This window comes from Geospiza fortis, unplaced genomic scaffold (genome assembly GCF_000277835.1).
Source record: "Geospiza fortis unplaced genomic scaffold, GeoFor_1.0 scaffold188, whole genome shotgun sequence".
In the NCBI taxonomy this organism is placed as follows: domain Eukaryota; kingdom Metazoa; phylum Chordata; class Aves; order Passeriformes; family Thraupidae; genus Geospiza; species Geospiza fortis.
In genome coordinates this window covers 772,032-788,274 of record NW_005054337.1, presented here as the reverse complement: position 1 = coordinate 788,274, position 16,243 = coordinate 772,032, and the positions used below count along the sequence as shown (strand labels likewise).

The following is a 16,243-nucleotide window of genomic DNA, read 5'->3' as shown; positions in this document are numbered from 1 at the left end:
AAACCCTGAGGCTATAAATCAGGAAGAGCCATGCTCGAGGGAGCAAGGGGAGGGAGGCTTAAGGCCCTTTGGGCAGAAAGATGTGTAGTCGGGTGCAGAAACATGTCACCTGCCCAGCCAGTCGTGAAGCCTGGCACGACTGCACTGTGGTCCCAGTGCCCTGATCCTGGGTGGCTGCTGCCAGCTCCAAGGACCACGGTCCAGCTGGGACAAGGTGGGAAGTGGGGTTGGATGCATACACACCTGCACAGTGCGCAGGGTGGAATCCATCCTCCCCGCCAGCACCGCTCTCCCTCCCTCTCCATCACCCCAACCTCCTGTTAAGAAAGATCCCGACAACACCATTAAAATGTCCTGCCTGCGTCGATTGCAGATTCATTGTTCTCTAAAAGCTAATCCAGGCTCGGGTAAACACAATGGCCCCTTTTCCCCCAGCCTGACGTTTCATTTACACAAGAGCTGAGCCGCCGCACCGGCGCAGCCGTCAAGCATTGATTGTGCTATTGAGCAGGATGGCTCAATAATTACAGCCCCGGATCTCCAAACCCCACCAAAGAGCAGGCTTACCACCGCTAGCCTTTGTTGCTAATTGTCCTTCAGGATACTTGAGATGAATTACTGTGGCTTACATTTTCCTGGTTTTCCTTTCCTTTTCTATTGGGTTAATATAAAGAGAAATCTTTCCACTTAGCGGGGCTGAACGGATCAGACAAGTGTAGCATTGACTGTTGACAGCACTTCATAAGAAAACCCTCTGACTGCAAACTGTCTCATTGATATGTTCAACTTGACACACAGGATTGATTTTTGATTGTTTTACAAAGCTCTCCTGCGCATGTTTTCATTATCAAGGCTGGGCAGTTTTCATACCAACACTTGGAAAATCCTAGAGCTGTTAACATAACTTGACATCATCTATACTGCATCTAATTGTAACAAGTAACCCAACAAATTAAGCTTCTTTCACCAGAGCTCTCCAACATGGACTGCAGCCCTGATTATTCTTTTAGTTTGTTTTGTTTGGGGGTGCATGAAACAGCAGCAACATTATTTCAGTTCAAAGTTTTTAATCCCACTTGTTGTGAAGACAGAATTAGGGCTAAATTCAAGACAGTGAAGAGCCATCAGCACTGAATCTGTGCTTATTCCCAGCATCTTCACTGGGAACTGGATCAGCTCCCGTGCAGACTGTGTTGGGCTGCAGCTCGGGAGGTGATGGCACATCCAGGGGAAGGACATGGTCAAACATTCTCCACACATGGATTGATTAATTTATTAACTTTGGGGTCCCTAACCATCCCTTTCCCATGTCTCCAGGCTCTGATCCACCCTTCCACTTTCTCTTTCCCATCTTTCTCTGACTATGCGACTTCTTCTCAAGACTCCTTGATCCTCCAGAAACCCCAGAAAGGAGCTGGGATGTTTCTTTCTCTTTCCCATACAGTCACTGCACCTCTACTGATGGGAGTTAATGTACAGCAGTGGCCTGGAGCTGATCGTAGCTACTCCTGAAATTTGGGAGGAACCTCCCTGTCTCCTAGAGCAGATTGAAGCCATGGGTTATGGTGGAGTACAGTGATGCTGGGGGTAGCAGGCTCACATAGGGAATAAGCTCCTTCTGCCGGCCCTGTTTAGCTGTTACCCTTCAGAAAAAAACCTGCCTGCACTGCCTTTGCCTTTTTTAAAATGCCATATGTAAAAAGGAGGAATGAAACTCTCTAAGATGAGTTTTAGAAGCAGGAGCCCTCAGCCCAAATGCAAAACTGCTGCTAGTTTTTCTCCCTGTCCCTGTTATCTGTGTGCGCAGCCTGTGGGATCACCCACTCGGGACCTCAGCAGCACTCGCTGACCATGCAGCCCAGATTTCACAAGACTGTCCTTTTTATCCTCCAGACACAGGAGAAAAAAAATCATTTTCCATCACTGCCCCCTCCCCTTCTTTTCCCCAACAAGTGAGCATTTACTATTCCTCGGTGCTACGCATCATTTTTCCGAGCCCGCAGTGCGATTACCTCAGCTTGGCAGGGGCTGGGAATTTCCACTCCTGAACAAATGCCCATCTTGGTTTTCTTTTTATAAAAAAGCAAGGCCCTAAATAGTGTGTAAGCACTTTCCTGTGGCTGTGCACCCTCTTCATAACCCTTCCACTCGAACAAAGTGATTGTCTGAACTGAAATCGTTTCACTGAGATGATTAAATTAGTTCCTACATGTCAGAGATGTACAGAGGTCTTGACATTTATATTTGGGTATTAGAGTCTGACATTCAAATGTATTCCTGTTTGAAAACAGTGTAATTTAAAAAGTAGCATAAAATCCATTAATATAATAGGGAGAGATGGTGATGCTTTAATTTGTGTGGGGCTGTGCAAAATTATCCTTTCCAGGGGCTGAAGCAAGGGCAGAGCTCTGCTGGCTGGGCTGGTGTAGGCAGGGGAGATGTGCTCCCCCAGGGCCCCCCAGACACACCAAGACCCCAAATATTACACCCATGGAATCCAGGATAAAGTCAACCATGGGCTGAGACGTCTCTAACCACAGTGGGGTTGTTTTGACAGGATACAGTCTGCTATTCCTTCCTGCAGCTTGAAGAACACCTGTGGCTGGGATGTCAAACTAACAACGGGTTATATCTCCAAAAAGGCAAAACAAACAATTAATCCTGTCCTCAGGGGTCCCAGCAAGTGAAAAGTGATAACACCTACGCAGGCACTTCGTCCTAAATTCACCCATCACCCCCATAAACAGAAACTGACCTGACATTAAGTTCTGTATTGTGTGATGGGAATGCTTAGGCTGTGGGTTGCCATTATTTAGGAACCAAATTTACATGGTTTTTTTAAGTTTTCAGCCTAATAGTACAATTATTTAACAAGTTTATTAAAAAATCCAAATCCCAGTTGTGTATCATGTCTTGGATATCCAAGAAGAGTCTCTTTTGCCTGGAAAAAGAATTTTTAACACAAGCAGCATTGCCACTTTTCAACGTTATTTAGAACGAGTGAATGCAAATGACATTATTCAATTTGCAGAAGCAGTTTCATTCATGAGGTGACATTAACATCTGGTACCTAAAGGAAACATTCTTCACCAACTAAAATAAAAAAAGTCTGATTGATAAACTCCTGACAGCAAATCCCCCACTATGCCAGCAGCAAAGCAGCCCAGCATTTTCATTCTTTTTCATCAAAACAAAATTCTGTGTTGGGATAATTATGTTTTTCCCAGGATATTCCTCAAATGCAGGGGGGGAAACAGAACTTAAAGGTCTGAGCTGGAGCACGAGTGCAGAAATGAGCGTGGCTGCATTTTTCTGTCGCGTGGCTGCACATATTTATTATTCTCATCTGCAATATTGATGACCACGGACTGCTCTCGCTGCACATGCGTCTTCCTGCCCTTCCCCTGACTTGCGCAGCTGAAAAACGCTGGGATTTTTTTATTGCTGTTTTCTCTTTCAGCAATGAGCAAAATGCCCCATGTTAATGCCAGCTTGTTTTCCCAAGTGAAAAAGAAAAAGAACAAAAATAATAAAACTGATGTAGGAATTGGGGCAGGCCTCTGCCTTCAGCAGCAGCCAGGGCTGAGGGACATTGTTCTGGCTGTTAGGAGCAAGTCAGGAGCAGGGGGATATATCCTAATTTCAGGATTTTGTTATGCAGGGCCACCCTCATTTTAAAGCAACAAGATAAAACAGCATTCAGGATGAAGATTAGGCTTCAAAATAGTGAAAATTGCTCACATAGCTCGGATGGCAGGTATCTCTGTTTTGGAAAAACAACTCCTCATTAATGGGCAAAAATGAGCACAATTAGTGTGGATATACATTTGTATATATGAGTACATGTACATATACATAATACAGCCTTATTTTTTATGCACTGCTGGGGTGTGTGTGTGAGCGTGTGTATGTATGATAAGAATAATGAGATAGAACAAAAATGAGGGGACAATTATTCTGATCTTTTGTAACCCAACTCAGCTGGGTAAATTATCATTTTGAGCAGTCTGAAAACAGAAAACTAAGCATAGTAGATGATAGGGAGGCATATTTTTAAAAAAGAATTAAAGAATAAAATGCACAGAGACAGAATGCCATGTTTTGTTATGTCATTCCCTGCCTGCCTTTTTTCATGAGAGAGATTTCAACTTAAATACAAAGACTGTACTTTTAAATAAACAATGAAAATTGAAAATAAGCTTCCTTGTTAAAATATATATCTGTATTTCCATTTCCTCTCTCTTTTTTTTAAAGTAACGCAGTACTGTGAAATTATACCAAAAAAGAAAATAAATAAATAAAAGCAGGGCATTAGGTATTAGGATTCCAAACGGGATAGTACATCTTTAATGATACATATGATAATTAAAGAATACAATAAACACAATTAGCATATGTTTTAAACAGTTTATTAGTGAAGCTTACCATAAAATCAGAATATATAGAGCTCCAGGGTTTGTTGAGATAACAGCTTCTAATCCTTAGAGTCATAAAATCCCTGGCTTGGAAGAAATGGGCATCTTTAAAATGATTGAATCAGCAGGCCTCGAGTGAAAACACACAAATTAGCAAACTCCAGCAGTTGGGCACCGCGCGAGGCTGCGGCGCTGGGAGGTGAAGCCACCGCTGCCACTGCCCCGGCAGCTCTGATGGAGCTCAGCGGGGATGCGGGGATGCGGTGGACATCGAGGAGATAATGACTTTAACTCCTTCCAGACCACAGATACCCAAAAAAAAAAAAAAAATTAAAATTATAATGATAAATATCAGGAAATTCTAGTTTATTTCGCAAGTAGCCATGGCGGGAAGAAAGGGAGAATGAATAAGTGATGGGCATAAAGGAGATCACGGGCTCGCCAGGCATGGGGGGATGCTGGATTTGGGCTGCCCTCCCTCCCTCCCTCCCTCCCTCCCAGCTCTCAGCGTTCCTGCAAGGCAGAGCACAGGGTGACAACGGGGACAGAAGGTGGGTGGCCCCCACCCAGGGGGTGAGGGAGAGCTGGGACCCAGCAGAGTCACTGCAGGAATTGCTGGGAGCTTAAAACTTGAATAATTCCATTCTCCCAGTCTGGACAGGGCTCTGGCCACTCTCACACAGCAGACAAACACTCCTGGCAGCCTCACTTTGTATCTTCTGCTCTTGCCTTTTTTCCTTCCAATTCACCCTTGATGTCTTCTTTTCTCTCCTTCTAACTTCATTTGGGTTGGGTTTCTTTCTGCTAATGATTAACATATAAGCTCTTTACCTTCATCTCCCTACTGTAGAGATAATTTCTTCCCTCCTTTGTTATTTGTTTGTTTGTTTGTTTATTTGTTTGTTTGGAGGGGGCGAGGATGAGTTTAATCCTGCAGTTGGGAAATTTCAGGTTTCTTTCGAGCAGCAGGGAAGGCTTTGGATGAGAGTCAGTGTGGGCTGAAACGAATGAAGCTCTGCAGAATTGGTTTTTTTGAAGAAAAGGGGCAAACGGTCAACTTTGTAATGACTCCTCATCAGTTGTGATGACTTCCCAGCTCTGCAGCAAAGGAGAATAGCAGTCAAGCAATGCTTGAACATATTCTTATGGGGAAATTGGGGTGTTTGGATCATGAAATTAGATCTGAAGACAGCCAAACATCTCAATTAAAATGAGAGTTTCACTCAAATGAAGACATTTCACGTTTGCTCAGCTCCTGGACTTATCTGAACCCGCTTTTCCTGCTGCACGGCAGAACTGGTGGGCACAGTGCTGCTCTGCATCAGAGACCGGCCTGCTAATTTGGGTACGAATGCTGAAAACCCTTGGCATGCATGGGGACAGCACATTGCTTTATGTTTATCCCATGTCTGGAATTTATGTTGATATTATTTTCCAAAACTTTTACCTGGACTTCAAGTCCAGGAGGTAGAAGCGCTTTATTGTAGTAATGCCAATGCACCATGTAAGCCACATTTTGCCCCAGATATTTGTCTATTTGTCTGGTTTTGCCCCATATAAGTCTAAAGACAAAAGGAACAAGCTGGAGGAGAAATGAAGGTCCAAAAAGATGAAGTGACTTTGCCGAGGTCAAACAGCAGGACGGTGGCGAAGGCAGGAATATAAACATGAATTATATTGTCACTCTGCTAGAAAAAGAGGTTGAAATGCAGCTCATTTTTTTGCTGTAGTTTAGACCCAGCTTGACGTATTTGACCTCTATTCAGCTGGCCAAGGTCCAGGGAAACAAATATGAAAAATAGGATTTTCTGTCTACTCTGGGGAAAGACATGAAGGTAAACTAAAATGTGTCAGGGGTTAACTCAGCAGCACTGGAGTTTAAGCAAACCAAGGGTCAGGGTCTGGTTAACTGTTTTTTCTATTGACTTCGTTGGTTTTGAGTTACACTGAAAAGGATAAAGAAATTTGGCCCAGGGACTGGGGAGCAGGGGAGGCAATGCAGCAGCAGCCATTTGTTGTTGTAGTGTTCCCCCGCTGCCATTTCTGCACTGATCCATCCCTGGCAGTGCCTGACAGACACCAGACTCAGCAGTGACTGCAGGTCCAGACCCAACACCTGAGTTTTAGCTCCATCTCCAGTTTTCAGCAGAGGAATCCAGCATCCTGTGGAGCATTCACAGCAGACTGACAGGGAAGAGCAGAGAAGAAGTCACTTGGGATTTGGCTCGGCCTGTAAAACCCTCACTTGGGCTGGCCCTTACCTGGAGGAAGGTCGTGCAGACATCCAGCCCTGCCTCCTGCTCCTTCTGGGAGGAGTTCACCACCTGGGAGGTGTGAGGATGCGTTCAACCCTCTGATCAAGGGCTGTAAAACTGCTGGCCCATGAGAGCTGCATGATGACCTGTGTGCCAGACATGACTGGAGTGGAGCTGGTGGCACTGGAGGGGCCTGACTCTGCTCCCTTTGGGCCACCTGCCCTCCCACATTCCCTGTGGTGGGCACAGGGGCACTGGGGTAACACTGCCACACTCAGCTCCACAGCATCCTCCAGGAAGAATTAATCTAGATCAAAATCAGAAATAGAATTCAGTGTTGGCTGCCACTCTCTGCTCTTGCCAGAAGAGAGAAAGCCATGACATTTTGTAAAACTTGAGAATTTAAGGAAAATATTTTCAATAAGGATGTGTGCACTGCTCTCTTTATCATCCAGGTGTTTATTTTTCTTAAACACGTGGCACAAGCATTTTTCCATTTTGAATATAAGGTCAATTTAGCATATGCAGAATATTTTCCTGTTCACTTTCCATTAGCATTTTATATTTATTAGCAAGAAACTAAGAAATAGTAGATACTGAATTCAGCTAAAAACCAATTCTACACTGAATATTTAACAAAGACATGACTTTAAACTGTGTTAGTTATTTTTATAGGTATTCTAAAAATAATACCATAGAGTTTATTACCTAACCCATACCACACAGAATTTGACATTTGGATGTTGAGGGCTCATATGCATGTTAAAACAGTGAGAATATATGCGCAGAAAAATTTCAAGGCTTCTGTAAAACAAAAATAAAACCCCCAGAAATTTATTATGTGACCCAACTACACTGCAAATTGAAAAATTGACAGTGGTGGGCAGCCTGCACACCAACATTCATCAGCTTGGATCCTCTGCATAGGCTCTTAGAATGCTCTATCACAGATTAATGTCTCTCAGCAAAGAACCTGCTATAAAAAACCAAGGCATGCAGCTGATAAAATTAATGAAACAAATCATTGTTGTAAAGCATTTGGTGAGGTGTGAATTTGAAAACTAGTTTCCTAATATTTGGAAAATAAACAGAAATTAATATCCATTAATAGTATCATAATGATCTTAACTGAGAATGTTGAACTGTTGCCTGTTTTGTTCTTTTCAACTGCAGCATCTTGCTGCAACTGTTTTTGTGGCTGGGGAATAATCTGCTTGTGTATTCTGTAATGACACAAGAAATAAAACACAATAGGAGGAATAAAATCTGAATTCCCTTCTCAGCAAAGAGCAATTCCACAATCCATATATTTTTGGTAGCTTGCCTATATAAGGTGCAGAGCTTTATTTCCTAGACCATTTTCACTGCCACCTCGAGTTGGGCTCACAGGAGGAAGCAATTCTGCTTCATAAAAAAAAACTTTACCCTAAATCTTAATTGGGTGATCCTAAATTTCCTAAAGGCTTGGAGGGGGACGCAGTTGCCATGGTGGCCTTCCTATGGGACAGTGCCTTCTCATGGCCTTTCCCACCAAGGATGATGGGTTTCAGATCTTCATATCTCTTGGTAGCAGAGCTACCTTCCAAGCCAGCTAAAATGTGAAAAATGACATTTTCCATGAGAAATAGCTTATTTGTGTTTCTGCAGATAATGCAGTAGCTTCCTGGTGAAACTAGGCACTGTGTGGACTGAAGTTAAAATACCAGTACATCACAAAGTGAAACCACGGAAAGAAAAAAGGGAATTTATTATCTTAATCAGAAGCAATACAGCACGGGTTCACATCCTGATAGTTTTTACATTGTCATTCACCAAAGGCAAACAACCTGGTGCCAGATGGTGCCAATGGGTGAAGGGACAAGGGGGTTCAGACATCCAGGAGACAGGACAGGCCCAGTCCATCCCTTTCTCAGTGCCAATATCACAGAGCAGCAGCTTTATCACAAGGAAACCTCAGCAGCAAGATGGGAGAGATTTAGCTTTGGCTTCCATGCTCTCCTCTGCAGTTTGCTCGGTCCCACGTTAGTGTTTGCACGCCTGCCCACACAGGGAGGGAACATATGTTTTGGATGGGATCCTCTCTTTGAAAATGTGTTTTTGAAGCAAAAACAAATGTTAAAAATTCTCTTAGCAAATACTTCCTTTTAAAAGCCTTTCCTCGTCTTTCTCATGTAGACATGAGTTAGTGTCTGTCCACCACATCACCATTAATGGTTGTGCAAAGTGTCCAGCAGGTCCACTCCAGAGAGACTGGAATTTATGGGGATAACTGACTTTTCACCCCATTGGCTCAGCAACCTCATTAATTTGGCCTCAATCAAAATATTTCATCCAACCTGAAAAAAAACCTCAACATGTTTTATCTCAATATTTCTCAACCACTTCTATCACTGCTCCCAAGATTTTAGACGTCGTTTTGAGATTAAAAAAACTCTGAAACATTTCGTTTTGGAAGTGTGGAAGCGAAACTTTTTTTAGCCCCTCTTCCAGCCTGCCACGTTGCCATATTTACCACGGTGCTAACAGTTGTCAGAGATTATCTGGCTGAGTCACAGCTTTTATGGGCTCCACTCTGGTCCTAGAGACGCGAAGCAGCTCCTCTGCAGCCCAAGGTTTATGTTGGCATAAGCAAGATCAGAATTCGCCCTTCTGTTTACCATTTAGCTGAATCACCCCATCACAGACCAACTGTCATCTGTCACTCCATACTTTTAATGGTACATTGCACTGATGTTGTCTATTTTTTCCCTGTCCCAGCAGCCCTGTCACTCTGGTATGTGCTAATCTCTTCTTCCAGGCTTCTGTTGGATCTCTTAATGACAGTGCCACCACAGTTTAGGGGTTTTTTTTAAAAAAAATTTAAAAAATTACCAGAGCAACTGGGGAGCTGGAGGCAGAATCAGATTTGCCCTGTAACGCAGGCTGCAGACTAAACAGACCTTGGGCTTTTGGAAGCACATCCCAGAATGTGCTTTATCCATCCAGTCCCAGGCATGGCATTATCTGGGGAGCAGAGGAGGACCCCCCCCTTCCACCACCAGTGCATGGCCGCAGCTCTCCAACAAAGTTCATAGCAGAGAATTAATTGATCTTAAAACTGCAATCTCTTCCTCATGCCAGGGCCTCTCTGCAGCTCTATGCTCCTACAGGCAATGGACCAGAAGTCTTTTCCAAGTGCTTGGCTTCCTTGGGGCCCTGGTGGTGGCAGAGCCTGGCTGCTGATTAACCTGTGTGGTGACCAGGAACGCGCGTCCCCTGCAACATGAATCACGTATCCTTTCGGTGTTGTGACAAACAAAACAAGGAGAGAAACGCCTTGCAAAAGGCAGTTTGGCTGTGGGAGGAAGTGCCCACCCCGGGAAATAAAATATATTTCAGTGTATTAAGATTGTTCCCTGTTTTTCCCAGAGGTGCATGTGGGAGTGGAGGGGATTAAAGCTACAATAATATTCTGAGGGGTTTACATTTGCATGTGGTTAGATTGGTCAGCTAATAATTTTAGTCTGTTATTATTATTATTATTTTTGCAAACACCTAGGAAAAGATTCTGAGGTTTTCTCGTGGCCTTTCCAACATGACCCGTATGTATGTGAAACAAGCAGTAACACCAAGCAGTGAATTAAGCATGAAGCAGCACTTAAATATTGCAGGCAGCGCTCACGAATATGAACCCTTTTGGGGATCCCCACGTTTTTGTGTGGGCAAAGGTTTTTCTCCCTGCAAAATGCAAGTTAACAAGTCACTGTTCTGGTGAGTCCGAGTCCCATGTGCAAATTGTTTCGCTGCTTTGACTGCTGAATGTCTGCGACGTGGAGTGTGCAGAACTTGAAGAGGTCCATCTGCTAAGGGAAATAATCCTGTGTCATTGCAAAATATGTTTCTGGGTATGCGTGTATTTCTCTGTGCTCCTTCTTTGTCATGATTCCTCGGTTTAATTTAAATACATGTTTCACTTCTCTCCATATTTCAGGTTTATTGCAGAGTATGAAAATCAGGAAGCTTTTTGTTCACTTCATACATCTCTTCCAACAAAGCCAGACATCCGAACCCGGCACAGACTCCAGAGTGATTATTGTTACACATGATCTATGGAGCAGATAAATTACAGCTTGATTTTTATAAGGTATATTGAGCCTGCAGGCTTCAGCAGAAACAAAAACAAAACAAAACTCAAAGCCTTGGTTTAACTAGTAATTTGAGGAAATATGACAAACCTGACGTGGAAGTCACAGAGCAAATAAATATGCACATCCATCATTTTGTAAAATAATGCCTTTGCTGGAGAGACCTCTGCTTGCTGCAGTCTGCAGTGTAAAATTTCTTCATGGTTTACTGGCCTCAGATCCTGCTACACAGAGAATCAAGTTAGCTATAGTTGAAAGAAACAATTCAGTGTAAGAAAAACAGTGTTGTGCAGTAAAATAGTGCACATATCAATCATGTGAGTGAAAACTAAGTTGGTTTTAGGATATATTATAATATTCTTGGAATGTTTAGAGGTGTTTTTATTCTCTGGCTAAAATGATTGGAGACTCTTTACCTTTATTGTGAAATAATCCAGTTCCTAGAAATAAAATCACCCAGTGGTTATTGCAGACAGAAAATCCTACTTCATACAAAATATAACAAAAGGCAGTTTCAGAGTTATCTTCTGAGCACAATAGTTTTGTTGGTGCACTGGAAAGGAATAACACACACAATTCTCCCTTCAGGAACTGGCTTTTGGTACCAACTCTGTTTTTTTTGTAGCTTGCCAATAGTTGGAAGGTTTTGTGTGAAACTAAAGAACACCATCAGTGCCCTTTGCATGAGATCTGCCCCTCAGACTGTCCCCTCCCTGCAGATTCAGGAGCTGCAGTTTTCCCCGAGCTGGAGTTCACAACACAGCAAAATGTACCCTTTCAAAGAGGAGGCTGTGGTTTGGGCACTGACAGGGATGTAGCCTTTGACACCTGGAGGAGGGTTTTACTTAGAGTTTAGGGGTTAAATCCAACAATTTATGTCAAACTGCTTCTGGATAAAGCACAAAACAGAGCCAAAATGCTCCACTCCTAAAGAAGTGTCTTTGTCAAAGCCACAACTATTTTCATGCTCCCTTCCTGCTCCAGCACATCCTTAGAGATTTCTCCATTTCCAGGGATGCTTCTTGGAGAGGCAGGATGGAGAGGAGCCAGGTCACCACCACACATAACCATGCAAAAATGCACAACGCCCACAGCCCAGAGAAGGAGATGCTGCCCACACAAAGGTGTGGGTCTGGGGCCTCTCAGGTAGCACAAGACCTGGATCTGTGCTCTGTTTCCACTTTCAGAGAAATTCCAGTGCCTGGAAGGCAATGGAAGAGCCTTTGTGTGCAAGTTCCCAATGGGTCACGTGTAAAAACCACAAATTGAGTGGCTCAGCCACACCAGAACTGCTGTAAATCTGAGGATACACAGAATTATTGCTGTGGGTAGCAGAGACCTCTAACACCAAAGATGGAGTGCCAAAAAGAGAAGATCAATAGATCCAATAGGTCTTCAAACAGATCAGGAAGAAGGGCTGAAGTCCCTTTTGAAGTGTTGATCTGACCCATGGAACCTGGATAGGAAGTCTGCAGGAAAGTGTCTAATCTGGACCAGGAATCTGCATCTTCCACCCTTAATCACAGGATTGTCCGAGACGCACAGGAAAGACAGTGGTCAGAAAAATAAGCCTAAGTCTGACCCCTACAGAAGCTGTTTTAATCTGATCTTGTAGGTTTTGGTACCAAGATATGACCCTGTCTTGGTCTGATCCTGCAGTTCTTGGCTGGGCAAACTGTACTTGGATCATAGTTTATATGAAGGGTCCATCATCTGCTTCCCTGTGTCTTCCCAGCTGCACCTTGCAGTTTAAAAGCCAAGTGCACATTCACTACTGTTAGCATTGCAAAGCCAAAATGACTGGTTTGGGCTTCATCCATAAAATTGCCAGCTAAATATTCATTCTGGAGTCATTACTCCAGGTGTTTGTCAAGGAAGATGTACAAAGCAGCCAGAACATGTTTAGCATTTCATGTACCAGGCTGAGCTGCAGGAGTGACAGGTTGAAAAATCTTGTTTGGACTCATAGACTGAAACCATTTAATATAGAAGTCACTGGTGGACTATAAATATGGAAAGCCAGTGTGCCACATTTTTATAGAATCCCCATTCTGCATGTCTTTTAAACATATTGAAACTTCAGAGAAGCTGTAGAAGTTAAACTCACCAATTTTTGCTTCAAACATCTGCAGTTCTTCAATGGGGGAACCTTCAGAAGCTCAAATGCCTGCACAAAATACACTTTATTTGAATGTGCACTTAGATTAACTGATCCCACAAAAGCCAACTCTGTTCATTTAGGCCAGGAATTACCCAATTTGCTCACATAATCTCAGCAATTACATGTTCATCTTTTTTTAAATATCAGACCTATGGTGTGATTTACGTGGTATGTGATCTTTTAACTTAACCTCAAAGATATTAATCTTTATTAAAGGGTATGAGAGGCAAAGAGGGGGAAGAGAAGCTGGTGACAGATACTCTGACAGCGAGGAAAAGTCATTTATAAAGTGAACATCAGTAAACATTAGGAGTGACATATTGATATCAGCAGCCAGGAAATGGCTGGCCGAGCTAGGATGAGGTATTACACCTTAAATTGTGGCAACCATATTTTTTTCCAAGGTTGATCTTTTATATTTTTTAAAGAGAAATTTACTATTATACCTCCTGCTTCCCCTATGGTAAAATGCCAGAAATTTGACTGAGATTTACTTGAAGTGACAGCAATGCCCCATTTTGTCCAAGAAAGATGATCACTAAATGTCACGTCTATCTACTCTCATGTGGATCACTTATTTGACATGTTCATGTCTCAGCTTCATAGCAGTTTGCAGCATGTTTCCTGGTGCTCTGAGGCAGTCTGGAATCTTTGTGGTCAAAACCTGAGCTGGCCAAAGGCAGTTCTTTAAAATAAATAAATAATGTGGTTGGGATTCCATTGCAAGGGTGTCAGGCCAGAAAAAGGCATAAAAAGCCTCACAAAACCAGACCAAGAGCGTATGCTTCTGGTCAGGCTGCCAGAAGACCGTGCTGGTGGAATGCTCTTGTCATCTCAGCTGAAGTAGAGCCACAGCAAAAAGCAAATATTGGTGTTTAAATACAGAAAATAACCTCGAACAATTTACTCTTTTATTTATTTTTTAGGAAATCTGGCAAACGGCGCACTCTGAACCAGGACAGAATGTGGATTTTCCCACTTTGCTGAATTCCTGGAGGGAGAGATGCAAAACCCAGCTGGATGTGAGGGAACCATCAGCACGAGCTCCTGAGGTGGGGAGCCCATTTAAATCTCCTTTGCTGAGCCTCAGATGTGACCCAAGCAAAGCAAAATGGAAAGCGAGGCAGAAAGGCTTTTTGCACAAAATGGAACAGTAGTCATGAATAATTAATGGATTTCTACCTTCTTTGCCATTTTAACTTGTCTTTCTTAGTACTTATTGCCTTCCAGTCCAGAAATTTCTCTGTAGATTAACTCATGCATGTTTTGCAGCAGCAAGTCAAGAATTAAGGTGTGTGCTGAGATCCAACCTCCCACCAGACCCAGTCTGATTCAGCAGTCTCCCAGCCAGAGCCAGGGAATTCTCTTGCACAGATCCAAGCCTTGGGAGCCTCCCAGCAAGGCCAAGAGCTCTTTTTCCCATCCTCTTCTAAAAATTTCTACCAGTCCTGCCTAAATACAGAAGTTAATAATCACAGAAAGGGCTTAAGATCTGAACACAAGGACATAAATACATGTCATGAGAAGGACACACCTTTGGTTTGTTCCAGCACCAGAGGTTCACAGATTGCCGTATATTTATTCATTTTGAGGTGCAAACACTACAGGAATGAAATACAGTGAGAATATTTAGTCCTGGCTTATCCTGTTGACTGCCCTGTGCTATCAGCGCAGTCGTACCCTCAGTCAAGTGTGTTCCATCAGCCAGTCTAAGGGAGGCTCTGTGAAACCCCAAGTTCTTCTCTCAGACTTTCCCTTTGATGCCCAGCTGCCAGCTCCCATGTGGGCACTCGCCTCAGACACAGTTTAACTCCCAGAAAACCTGCAGGAGCAGCAAAACCAGCTCAAAATGCATCCTATGTAATAAGCACCGTTTTTTTGTTGTTGTTGTTGGTTTTTTTTAGTGTATGGTGGAAGATTAAAGCCATTCTAAATGAAAGAAGAGTGTGTAACAGGGTACAAGATTTCTAAATAGGTGGCACATGTCAGCAGGCATTACAAGAGTGTCTTTAGGTGAGCCTTTGATATCGACTGCTGAATAGTTCAGTCAGAGAGATGCTACCAAGCAAGAGTTTCACTGCCTTGATTTGTTTTCCAGCTAAAATAAATCTGAATAGAATAGACTTAAATTACCTGTGATTTTTCTGTCTTTAAAAGGACACATAAAAGCTCACGAGATCACTGCGCTCCCTGGGGAATAAAAAAAAGGGAATGGGAAAAAGAAACCAGGAAAACCATGAAAGATTCATTTTAATGGAATCCAGGTTTAGCTGTTTCATATTTAATAATGTTTAATATTTCATTTACTACTGGGGACTCACCTTTTTCAGAAGAATGCAAGATTCAAGGCACTATTGTGCATTAAGATTTTATGTCTGACTGTAGCAATATTATAAGGGTTGGCATTGGAGCTGCTCAAGCCTTATGCAGAAAGCCTGGAAGCAACAAGGTTTCTTTCTTTCTTTTTTCCTACAGCCAAAATAGGAGCTGAAGCCCCAGAAAGTGGTGGGGTAGAGCTGTGAATCCTAGCAACAGGCGGGGAAAGAACTGTACGTTTCTTCACGTCCTCCAAGTGTTGGTGCCTTCTGGTGCATCATTGACAGGAAGAGACACAGACCATGCAAAGGCCCTCCTTGCTGATGCATCAAGAAAGGGCACATTTTTTTCCAGTGGGATGGGTGAGTTATTGCATTTTGGGGGGAAAAACAAGCAAAGAAACACCCCACAGTTCATGCTGTTGTTGCTGTTGCACTTTCCTTCATCACAAGGCACTGCCTTTTGGTGAAGGGTTTTTTTTCAATTTTCTGTGCTCTTAGTCTTTTTTTAAGCCTTTCTCAGTGATAATGTGGGCTTTTCTTTTTAAGTGAATTATGAAAATTTGCACTCAAAAGTGTGAGCATAGGGTTCTGCCAGAAAAATCCATCATTCTGTGGCCTGCAATGAAATCATGGGTGATAAAAGCTACCACCCATGTTCAGCAGAAAGGGAACTGAAACCAGAGCACTTTTCCTGGAAGAAGAGGCTCCTGTTAAATATGCAGCAGTCTTGTCTTGCCAATATTAAACTAGCTTTTCTTCCTAAAGAACCTGTCAATACAGTTTGACCTCTCTCTGTGGATATTCTTCAGAGCCTGAAGCACTCAGATAACCTGAAACAGCTCCCCAGTACCATCCTGGGAAGGTGGGTTTCAGTCAAAGAAAAAGTCACAGAGCCTGGGACAAAGAGCAAGGTGGGATTTCAGACTCCTTGGTCCCATCATTTTGTTCAGAAATCCACCATTTCCCAGCT

General features: G+C 43.0%; 1 long non-coding RNA gene across 5 annotated transcripts in view; it reads left to right on the top strand.

Annotated features, from left to right (window-relative positions):
* The window catches only part of LOC115947992, a 177,462-nt gene that overhangs the window by 152,214 nt on the left and 9,005 nt on the right, over positions 1-16,243 (top strand). For 3 of the 5 annotated variants that reach the window (XR_004081847.1, XR_004081851.1, XR_004081850.1), the window contains exons 4-6: positions 9,791-10,793; positions 13,882-14,007; positions 15,431-15,633. This is a non-coding gene — a long non-coding RNA (uncharacterized LOC115947992). The remainder of the gene's footprint in view (positions 1-9,790; positions 10,794-13,881; positions 14,008-15,430; positions 15,634-16,243) is intronic. The other 2 variants (XR_004081848.1, XR_004081849.1) reach the window with 2 other exon arrangements.